We start from the raw sequence: 9,745 nt of genomic DNA on the forward strand, positions 1-9,745 counted from the left end.
TCATTTTGCACTTTATTAATTTGTAAAAACTCGTCATCATTTTGCTGTCGCGACTGAACAAGACAGAATGTGAAAGACACAGCAGATGAACTACAGAAGATTTGAACTGAAGCATGGTCAAGATTTTGGAAGACTGTTATGCTCACAAGTAAAGCACAAAACACTCACATGATGTTCAATCGTTCCAAGCACCATGGACACGTCAATCGATATCTTCACTGTCATTGCTGCAGAAAGCAAAAAAATAACTTTTGGTATAAGGCTCGTTGGTCTAGGGGTATGATTCTCGCTTAGGGTGCGAGAGGTCCCGGGTTCAAATCCCGGATGAGCCCTTTTGCAGATCCTTGAACAATCTCAGACAGGCAGATCTTGTCGGAATGCCGACTATCACCTCTTGGGCGCAGGACAAGGTGGCTGAATGGTTTTGGCGATAGGACTGCAAATCTATTTTGATAAGCACTTGTTGGTTCAACGTCGCACAACATTTATTATTTTAGATAACCTGCAGAATGTAGGAGCAATTCTGACTTCCAAGTACAAGGATAATGATTCAAATGTAATACACTTGAAATGACATCCAGCCCCTAAAACAAATGAATTCCTCAGGCTCTGCATTGGCCGGGAATCGAACCCGGGTCAACTGCTTGGAAGGCAGCTATGCTCACCACTATACCACCAATGCTATGTGCAGCTCAGTGGCAACATTGAGACATCGACTCATAATTTGACCGTCATTTTGGTGGAAAGTGATAATTCACTTTCACGGTTTAGGTGTATGATTATGGCTTAGGTTGCGAGAGGTCCCTGGTTGAAAAATCTATCATTTTAATCACTACAGGTTACCTTCAGATTAGTCCCGTGACACTTGTTGGGAACGTAGGGCAAAACGGAGAACATTGCTACAAGTGGGGTCACATTAGTTTGTAGCCCAAGATTTTGGATTCTACAAACAGAACTTGGCAACATAGACGGTTGTGACTTCAGACGAGTCTCCTGACACTTGTGGGGGATGTAGAGAAAAATTGAGAATACCACCATGTTCGTGAGGGTCTCCTCATTCCAGAGAGTGGTCATATGAATTTGTAGGTCAAACGGTTCGGAAGCTAGAGATGTTTTTGTGAGAAGACCGATTATAGGTATTGTCTCATGGTTTGACAAAAACCGATCTAGGTCCACCATCTTTCACTGCAGATATGGAGGGGTAACATAAGCAGTTGTGGAGGATTGAGACGGATACGCCGAGTCTTAATCTCTCTAGTTGAAAACGGATCTATTTGAATGGGTATTTTCAAAATTAATTGACTTTGATTCACGTACCTTTGCGTCATTTGACTCAAAATAAATGAGTTCCATTCTTTTGGAAGTCTTATTTTTTCATTTGTTTTTTAAAAAATGAATTGATCTCATTTTGCACTTTATTAATTTGTAAAAACTCGTCATCATTTTGCTGTCGCGACTGAACAAGACAGAATGTGAAAGACACAGCAGATGAACTACAGAAGATTTGAACTGAAGCATGGTCAAGATTTTGGAAGACTGTTATGCTCACAAGTAAAGCACAAAACACTCACATGATGTTCAATCGTTCCAAGCACCATGGACACGTCAATCGATATCTTCACTGTCATTGCTGCAGAAAGCAAAAAAATAACTTGGTTGAAAAATCTATCATTTTAATCACTACAGGTTACCTTCAGATTAGTCCCGTGACACTTGTTGGGAACGTAGGGCAAAACGGAGAACATTGCGACAAGTGGGGTCACATTAGTTTGTAGCCCAAGATTTTGGATTCTACAAACAGAACTTGGCAACATAGACGGTTGTGACTTCAGACGAGTCTCCTGACACTTGTGGGGGATGTAGAGAACAATTGAGAATACCACCATGTTCGTGAGGGTCTCCTCATTCCAGAGAGTGGTCATATGAATTTGTAGGTCAAACGGTTCGGAAGCTAGAGATGTTTTTGTGAGAAGACCGATTATAGGTATTGTCTCATGGTCTCATTTGACTCAAAATAAATGAGTTCCATTCTTTTGGAAGTCTTATTTTTTCATTTGTTTTTTAAAAAAATGAATTGATCTCATTTTGCACTTTATTAATTTGTAAAAACTCGTCATCATTTTGCTGTCGCGACTGAACAAGACAGAATGTGAAAGACACAGCAGATGAACTACAGAAGATTTGAACTGAAGCATGGTCAAGATTTTGGAAGACTGTTATGCTCACAAGTAAAGCACAAAACACTCACATGATGTTCAATCGTTCCAAGCACCATGGACACGTCAATCGATATCTTCACTGTCATTGCTGCAGAAAGCAAAAAAATAACTTGGTTGAAAAATCTATCATTTTAATCACTACAGGTTACCTTCAGATTAGTCCCGTGACACTTGTTGGGAACGTAGGGCAAAACGGAGAACATTGCGACAAGTGGGGTCACATTAGTTTGTAGCCCAAGATTTTGGATTCTACAAACAGAACTTGGCAACATAGACGGTTGTGACTTCAGACGAGTCTCCTGACACTTGTGGGGGATGTAGAGAAAAATTGAGAATACCACCATGTTCGTGAGGGTCTCCTCATTCCAGAGAGTGGTCATATGAATTTGTAGGTCAAACGGTTCGGAAGCTAGAGATGTTTTTGTGAGAAGACCGATTATAGGTATTGTCTCATGGTTTGACAAAAACCGATCTAGGTCCACCATCTTTCACTGCAGATATGGAGGGGTAACATAAGCAGTTGTGGAGGATTGAGACGGATACGCCGAGTCTTAATCTCTCTAGTTGAAAACGGATCTATTTGAATGGGTATTTTCAAAATTAATTGACTTTGATTCACGTACCTTTGCGTCATTTGACTGAAGTTTTTGTGAGAAGACCGATTATAGGTATTGTCTCATGGTCTCATTTGACTCAAAATAAATGAGTTCCATTCTTTTGGAAGTCTTATTTTTTCATTTGTTTTTAAAAAAATGAATTGATCTCATTTTGCACTTTATTAATTTGTAAAAACTCGTCATCATTTTGCTGTCGCGACTGAACAAGACAGAATGTGAAAGACACAGCAGATGAACTACAGAAGATTTGAACTGAAGCATGGTCAAGATTTTGGAAGACTGTTATGCTCACAAGTAAAGCACAAAACACTCACATGATGTTCAATCGTTCCAAGCACCATGGACACGTCAATCGATATCTTCACTGTCATTGCTGCAGAAAGCAAAAAAATAACTTTTGGTATAAGGCTCGTTGGTCTAGGGGTATGATTCTCGCTTAGGGTGCGAGAGGTCCCGGGTTCAAATCCCGGATGAGCCCTTTTGCAGATCCTTGAACAATCTCAGACAGGCAGATCTTGTCGGAATGCCGACTATCACCTCTTGGGCGCAGGACAAGGTGGCTGAATGGTTTTGGCGATAGGACTGCAAATCTATTTTGATAAGCACTTGTTGGTTCAACGTCGCACAACATTTATTATTTTAGATAACCTGCAGAATGTAGGAGCAATTCTGACTTCCAAGTACAAGGATAATGATTCAAATGTAATACACTTGAAATGACATCCAGCCCCTAAAACAAATGAATTCCTCAGGCTCTGCATTGGCCGGGAATCGAACCCGGGTCAACTGCTTGGAAGGCAGCTATGCTCACCACTATACCACCAATGCTATGTGCAGCTCAGTGGCAACATTGAGACATCGACTCATAATTTGACCGTCATTTTGGTGGAAAGTGATAATTCACTTTCACGGTTTAGGTGTATGATTATGGCTTAGGTTGCGAGAGGTCCCTGGTTGAAAAATCTATCATTTTAATCACTACAGGTTACCTTCAGATTAGTCCCGTGACACTTGTTGGGAACGTAGGGCAAAACGGAGAACATTGCTACAAGTGGGGTCACATTAGTTTGTAGCCCAAGATTTTGGATTCTACAAACAGAACTTGGCAACATAGACGGTTGTGACTTCAGACGAGTCTCCTGACACTTGTGGGGGATGTAGAGAAAAATTGAGAATACCACCATGTTCGTGAGGGTCTCCTCATTCCAGAGAGTGGTCATATGAATTTGTAGGTCAAACGGTTCGGAAGCTAGAGATGTTTTTGTGAGAAGACCGATTATAGGTATTGTCTCATGGTCTCATTTGACTCAAAATAAATGAGTTCCATTCTTTTGGAAGTCTTATTTTTTCATTTGTTTTTAAAAAAATGAATTGATCTCATTTTGCACTTTATTAATTTGTAAAAACTCGTCATCATTTTGCTGTCGCGACTGAACAAGACAGAATGTGAAAGACACAGCAGATGAACTACAGAAGATTTGAACTGAAGCATGGTCAAGATTTTGGAAGACTGTTATGCTCACAAGTAAAGCACAAAACACTCACATGATGTTCAATCGTTCCAAGCACCATGGACACGTCAATCGATATCTTCACTGTCATTGCTGCAGAAAGCAAAAAAATAACTTTTTGCATAAGGCTCGTTGGTCTAGGGGTATGATTCTCGCTTAGGGTGCGAGAGGTCCCGGGTTCAAATCCCGGATGAGCCCTTTTGCAGATCCTTGAACAATCTCAGACAGGCAGATCTTGTCGGAATGCCGACTATCACCTCTTGGGCGCAGGACAAGGTGGCTGAATGGTTTTGGCGATAGGACTGCAAATCTATTTTGATAAGCACTTGTTGGTTCAACGTCGCACAACATTTATTATTTTAGATAACCTGCAGAATGTAGGAGCAATTCTGACTTCCAAGTACAAGGATAATGATTCAAATGTAATACACTTGAAATGACATCCAGCCCCTAAAACAAATGAATTCCTCAGGCTCTGCATTGGCCGGGAATCGAACCCGGGTCAACTGCTTGGAAGGCAGCTATGCTCACCACTATACCACCAATGCTATGTGCAGCTCAGTAGCAACATTGAGACATCGACTCATAATTTGACCGTCATTTTGGTGGAAAGTGATAATTCACTTTCACGGTTTAGGTGTATGATTATGGCTTAGGTTGCGAGAGGTCCCTGGTTGAAAAATCTATCATTTTAATCACTACAGGTTACCTTCAGATTAGTCCCGTGACACTTGTTGGGAACGTAGGGCAAAACGGAGAACATTGCTACAAGTGGGGTCACATTAGTTTGTAGCCCAAGATTTTGGATTCTACAAACAGAACTTGGCAACATAGACGGTTGTGACTTCAGACGAGTCTCCTGACACTTGTGGGGGATGTAGAGAAAAATTGAGAATACCACCATGTTCGTGAGGGTCTCCTCATTCCAGAGAGTGGTCATATGAATTTGTAGGTCAAACGGTTCGGAAGCTAGAGATGTTTTTGTGAGAAGACCGATTATAGGTATTGTCTCATGGTCTCATTTGACTCAAAATAAATGAGTTCCATTCTTTTGGAAGTCTTATTTTTTCATTTGTTTTTAAAAAAATGAATTGATCTCATTTTGCACTTTATTAATTTGTAAAAACTCGTCATCATTTTGCTGTCGCGACTGAACAAGACAGAATGTGAAAGACACAGCAGATGAACTACAGAAGATTTGAACTGAAGCATGGTCAAGATTTTGGAAGACTGTTATGCTCACAAGTAAAGCACAAAACACTCACATGATGTTCAATCGTTCCAAGCACCATGGACACGTCAATCGATATCTTCACTGTCATTGCTGCAGAAAGCAAAAAAATAACTTTTTGCATAAGGCTCGATGGTCTAGGGGTATGATTCTCGCTTAGGGTGCGAGAGGTCCCGGGTTCAAATCCCGGATGAGCCCTTTTGCAGATCCTTGAACAATCTCAGACAGGCAGATCTTGTCGGAATGCCGACTATCACCTCTTGGGCGCAGGACAAGGTGGCTGAATGGTTTTGGCGATAGGACTGCAAATCTATTTTGATAAGCACTTGTTGGTTCAACGTCGCACAACATTTATTATTTTAGATAACCTGCAGAATGTAGGAGCAATTCTGACTTCCAAGTACAAGGATAATGATTCAAATGTAATACACTTGAAATGACATCCAGCCCCTAAAACAAATGAATTCCTCAGGCTCTGCATTGGCCGGGAATCGAACCCAGGTCAACTGCTTGGAAGGCAGCTATGCTCACCACTATACCACCAATGCTATGTGCAGCTCAGTAGCAACATTGAGACATCGACTCATAATTTGACCGTCATTTTGGTGGAAAGTGATAATTCACTTTCACGGTTTAGGTGTATGATTATGGCTTAGGTTGCGAGAGGTCCCTGGTTGAAAAATCTATCATTTTAATCACTACAGGTTACCTTCAGATTAGTCCCGTGACACTTGTTGGGAACGTAGGGCAAAACGGAGAACATTGCGACAAGTGGGGTCACATTAGTTTGTAGCCCAAGATTTTGGATTCTACAAACAGAACTTGGCAACATAGACGGTTGTGACTTCAGACGAGTCTCCTGACACTTGTGGGGGATGTAGAGAAAAATTGAGAATACCACCATGTTCGTGAGGGTCTCCTCATTCCAGAGAGTGGTCATATGAATTTGTAGGTCAAACGGTTCGGAAGCTAGAGATGTTTTTGTGAGAAGACCGATTATAGGTATTGTCTCATGGTTTGACAAAAACCGATCTAGGTCCACCATCTTTCACTGCAGATATGGAGGGGTAACATAAGCAGTTGTGGAGGATTGAGACGGATACGCCGAGTCTTAATCTCTCTAGTTGAAAACGGATCTATTTGAATGGGTATTTTCAAAATGAATTGACTTTGATTCACGTACCTTTGCGTCATTTGACTCAAAATAAATGAGTTCCATTCTTTTGGAAGTCTTATTTTTTCATTTGTTTTTAAAAAAATGAATTGATCTCATTTTGCACTTCATTAATTTGTAAAAACTCGTCATCATTTTGCTGTCGCGACTGAACAAGACAGAATGTGAAAGACACAGCAGATGAACTACAGAAGATTTGAACTGAAGCATGGTCAAGATTTTGGAAGACTGTTATGCTCACAAGTAAAGCACAAAACACTCACATGATGTTCAATCGTTCCAAGCACCATGGACACGTCAATCGATATCTTCACTGTCATTGCTGCAGAAAGCAAAAAAATAACTTGGTTGAAAAATCTATCATTTTAATCACTACAGGTTACCTTCAGATTAGTCCCGTGACACTTGTTGGGAACGTAGGGCAAAACGGAGAACATTGCGACAAGTGGGGTCACATTAGTTTGTAGCCCAAGATTTTGGATTCTACAAACAGAACTTGGCAACATAGACGGTTGTGACTTCAGACGAGTCTCCTGACACTTGTGGGGGATGTAGAGAAAAATTGAGAATACCACCATGTTCGTGAGGGTCTCCTCATTCCAGAGAGTGGTCATATGAATTTGTAGGTCAAACGGTTCGGAAGCTAGAGATGTTTTTGTGAGAAGACCGATTATAGGTATTGTCTCATGGTCTCATTTGACTCAAAATAAATGAGTTCCATTCTTTTGGAAGTCTTATTTTTTCATTTGTTTTTAAAAAAATGAATTGATCTCATTTTGCACTTTATTAATTTGTAAAAACTCGTCATCATTTTGCTGTCGCGACTGAACAAGACAGAATGTGAAAGACACAGCAGATGAACTACAGAAGATTTGAACTGAAGCATGGTCAAGATTTTGGAAGACTGTTATGCTCACAAGTAAAGCACAAAACACTCACATGATGTTCAATCGTTCCAAGCACCATGGACACGTCAATCGATATCTTCACTGTCATTGCTGCAGAAAGCAAAAAAATAACTTTTTGCATAAGGCTCGTTGGTCTAGGGGTATGATTCTCGCTTAGGGTGCGAGAGGTCCCGGGTTCAAATCCCGGATGAGCCCTTTTGCAGATCCTTGAACAATCTCAGACAGGCAGATCTTGTCGGAATGCCGACTATCACCTCTTGGGCGCAGGACAAGGTGGCTGAATGGTTTTGGCGATAGGACTGCAAATCTATTTTGATAAGCACTTGTTGGTTCAACGTCGCACAACATTTATTATTTTAGATAACCTGCAGAATGTAGGAGCAATTCTGACTTCCAAGTACAAGGATAATGATTCAAATGTAATACACTTGAAATGACATCCAGCCCCTAAAACAAATGAATTCCTCAGGCTCTGCATTGGCCGGGAATCGAACCCGGGTCAACTGCTTGGAAGGCAGCTATGCTCACCACTATACCACCAATGCTATGTGCAGCTCAGTAGCAACATTGAGACATCGACTCATAATTTGACCGTCATTTTGGTGGAAAGTGATAATTCACTTTCACGGTTTAGGTGTATGATTATGGCTTAGGTTGCGAGAGGTCCCTGGTTGAAAAATCTATCATTTTAATCACTACAGGTTACCTTCAGATTAGTCCCGTGACACTTGTTGGGAACGTAGGGCAAAACGGAGAACATTGCTACAAGTGGGGTCACATTAGTTTGTAGCCCAAGATTTTGGATTCTACAAACAGAACTTGGCAACATAGACGGTTGTGACTTCAGACGAGTCTCCTGACACTTGTGGGGGATGTAGAGAAAAATTGAGAATACCACCATGTTCGTGAGGGTCTCCTCATTCCAGAGAGTGGTCATATGAATTTGTAGGTCAAACGGTTCGGAAGCTAGAGATGTTTTTGTGAGAAGACCGATTATAGGTATTGTCTCATGGTCTCATTTGACTCAAAATAAATGAGTTCCATTCTTTTGGAAGTCTTATTTTTTCATTTGTTTTTAAAAAAATGAATTGATCTCATTTTGCACTTTATTAATTTGTAAAAACTCGTCATCATTTTGCTGTCGCGACTGAACAAGACAGAATGTGAAAGACACAGCAGATGAACTACAGAAGATTTGAACTGAAGCATGGTCAAGATTTTGGAAGACTGTTATGCTCACAAGTAAAGCACAAAACACTCACATGATGTTCAATCGTTCCAAGCACCATGGACACGTCAATCGATATCTTCACTGTCATTGCTGCAGAAAGCAAAAAAATAACTTTTTGCATAAGGCTCGATGGTCTAGGGGTATGATTCTCGCTTAGGGTGCGAGAGGTCCCGGGTTCAAATCCCGGATGAGCCCTTTTGCAGATCCTTGAACAATCTCAGACAGGCAGATCTTGTCGGAATGCCGACTATCACCTCTTGGGCGCAGGACAAGGTGGCTGAATGGTTTTGGCGATAGGACTGCAAATCTATTTTGATAAGCACTTGTTGGTTCAACGTCGCACAACATTTATTATTTTAGATAACCTGCAGAATGTAGGAGCAATTCTGACTTCCAAGTACAAGGATAATGATTCAAATGTAATACACTTGAAATGACATCCAGCCCCTAAAACAAATGAATTCCTCAGGCTCTGCATTGGCCGGGAATCGAACCCGGGTCAACTGCTTGGAAGGCAGCTATGCTCACCACTATACCACCAATGCTATGTGCAGCTCATTAGCAACATTGAGACATCGACTCATAATTTGACCGTCATTTTGGTGGGAAGTGATAATTCACTTTCACGGTTTAGGTGTATGATTATGGCTTAGGTTGCGAGAGGTCCCTGGTTGAAAAATCTATCATTTTAATCACTACAGGTTACCTTCAGATTAGTCCCGTGACACTTGTTGGGAACGTAGGGCAAAACGGAGAACATTGCGACAAGTGGGGTCACATTAGTTTGTAGCCCAAGATTTTGGATTCTACAAACAGAACTTGGCAACATAGACGGTTGTGACTTCAGACGAGTC

At 41.0% G+C, this 9,745-nt stretch overlaps 9 non-coding genes across 9 annotated transcripts; 4 read left to right on the forward strand and 5 right to left on the reverse strand.

Moving 5' to 3' along the window:
- Positions 1-260: 260 nt before the first annotated feature.
- trnap-agg (transfer RNA proline (anticodon AGG)) lies at positions 261-332 on the forward strand. Its single transcript has one exon. It is a non-coding gene; the product is annotated as a tRNA-Pro (tRNA).
- Positions 333-610: 278 nt separating this feature from the next.
- On the reverse strand, positions 611-682 carry trnag-ucc (transfer RNA glycine (anticodon UCC)). The gene has a single exon. It is a non-coding gene; the product is annotated as a tRNA-Gly (tRNA).
- Positions 683-3,242: 2,560 nt separating this feature from the next.
- trnap-agg (transfer RNA proline (anticodon AGG)) lies at positions 3,243-3,314 on the forward strand. Its single transcript has one exon. It is a non-coding gene; the product is annotated as a tRNA-Pro (tRNA).
- A 278-nt stretch (positions 3,315-3,592) lies between these two features.
- trnag-ucc (transfer RNA glycine (anticodon UCC)) lies at positions 3,593-3,664 on the reverse strand. Its single transcript has one exon. It is a non-coding gene; the product is annotated as a tRNA-Gly (tRNA).
- An 809-nt stretch (positions 3,665-4,473) lies between these two features.
- Positions 4,474-4,545, forward strand: trnap-agg (transfer RNA proline (anticodon AGG)). The gene has a single exon. It is a non-coding gene; the product is annotated as a tRNA-Pro (tRNA).
- Positions 4,546-4,823: 278 nt separating this feature from the next.
- Positions 4,824-4,895, reverse strand: trnag-ucc (transfer RNA glycine (anticodon UCC)). Its single transcript has one exon. It is a non-coding gene; the product is annotated as a tRNA-Gly (tRNA).
- A 2,888-nt stretch (positions 4,896-7,783) lies between these two features.
- trnap-agg (transfer RNA proline (anticodon AGG)) lies at positions 7,784-7,855 on the forward strand. The gene has a single exon. It is a non-coding gene; the product is annotated as a tRNA-Pro (tRNA).
- Positions 7,856-8,133: 278 nt separating this feature from the next.
- On the reverse strand, positions 8,134-8,205 carry trnag-ucc (transfer RNA glycine (anticodon UCC)). Its single transcript has one exon. It is a non-coding gene; the product is annotated as a tRNA-Gly (tRNA).
- Positions 8,206-9,364: 1,159 nt separating this feature from the next.
- trnag-ucc (transfer RNA glycine (anticodon UCC)) lies at positions 9,365-9,436 on the reverse strand. The gene has a single exon. It is a non-coding gene; the product is annotated as a tRNA-Gly (tRNA).
- Positions 9,437-9,745: the final 309 nt, after the last annotated feature.

The sequence above is a fragment of the Oncorhynchus mykiss genome, chromosome 9 (genome assembly GCF_057628025.1).
Source record: "Oncorhynchus mykiss isolate SJ-2025 chromosome 9, ASM5762802v1, whole genome shotgun sequence".
In the NCBI taxonomy this organism is placed as follows: Eukaryota; Metazoa; Chordata; class Actinopteri; order Salmoniformes; family Salmonidae; genus Oncorhynchus; species Oncorhynchus mykiss.